Consider the following 613-nt stretch of genomic DNA (forward strand, 5'->3'; position numbering starts at 1 on the left):
ATGTGACTTCCAAGGCTAGATCATAATAGATGTTGTAGCATTCATCTCGATTTCTTGAGTTGCGCACTCAAAAATCCAGCCACCCTGTCGTGAGAACAGTCAAGCAGCCCTATGAAGAGTTCCACAAAGACAGGAACCGAGGCCTTCCACCAACAACCGGCACCAAATTGCAAGCCATAGGAGTGAGCCTATTAGAAGTGGTCCTCCAGCCTCAGTCAAGCTGATATCTTGAATGGAACCTCAAGAGACCTGAGCCAGAACTGCCTAGCTAAGGCACCCAAATTCCTGACCTTGCCTTTCTTTTGCACTCTAGATTTCCTAGGCAGGAGTCAGCCTGCACCTTTGGCCCAGACTTCAGCCCACTTCCGCCTTCTTTCTCAGATGATTCTTGTAATGACATACTTTAGAATGTTGTTATTGAATTACAAATTTTAGTGTAAATGTCAACTCTAAAATTTTACAAAGCTTTATTTTTTTATTATTATGTAGAATCAGAAATTTGAGAACCAGTGAGAACCCTTAAAATAAACCCTAGGCCCTGTCTTCCTTCAATGAGAATCTGGGACCCATTTGTAGATGAGGAAGAAACGTGGAGAGGGCCAGATATCCTACA

The sequence above is a fragment of the Suricata suricatta genome, chromosome 9 (genome assembly GCF_006229205.1).
Source record: "Suricata suricatta isolate VVHF042 chromosome 9, meerkat_22Aug2017_6uvM2_HiC, whole genome shotgun sequence".
Lineage (NCBI taxonomy): Eukaryota > Metazoa > Chordata > Mammalia > Carnivora > Herpestidae > Suricata > Suricata suricatta.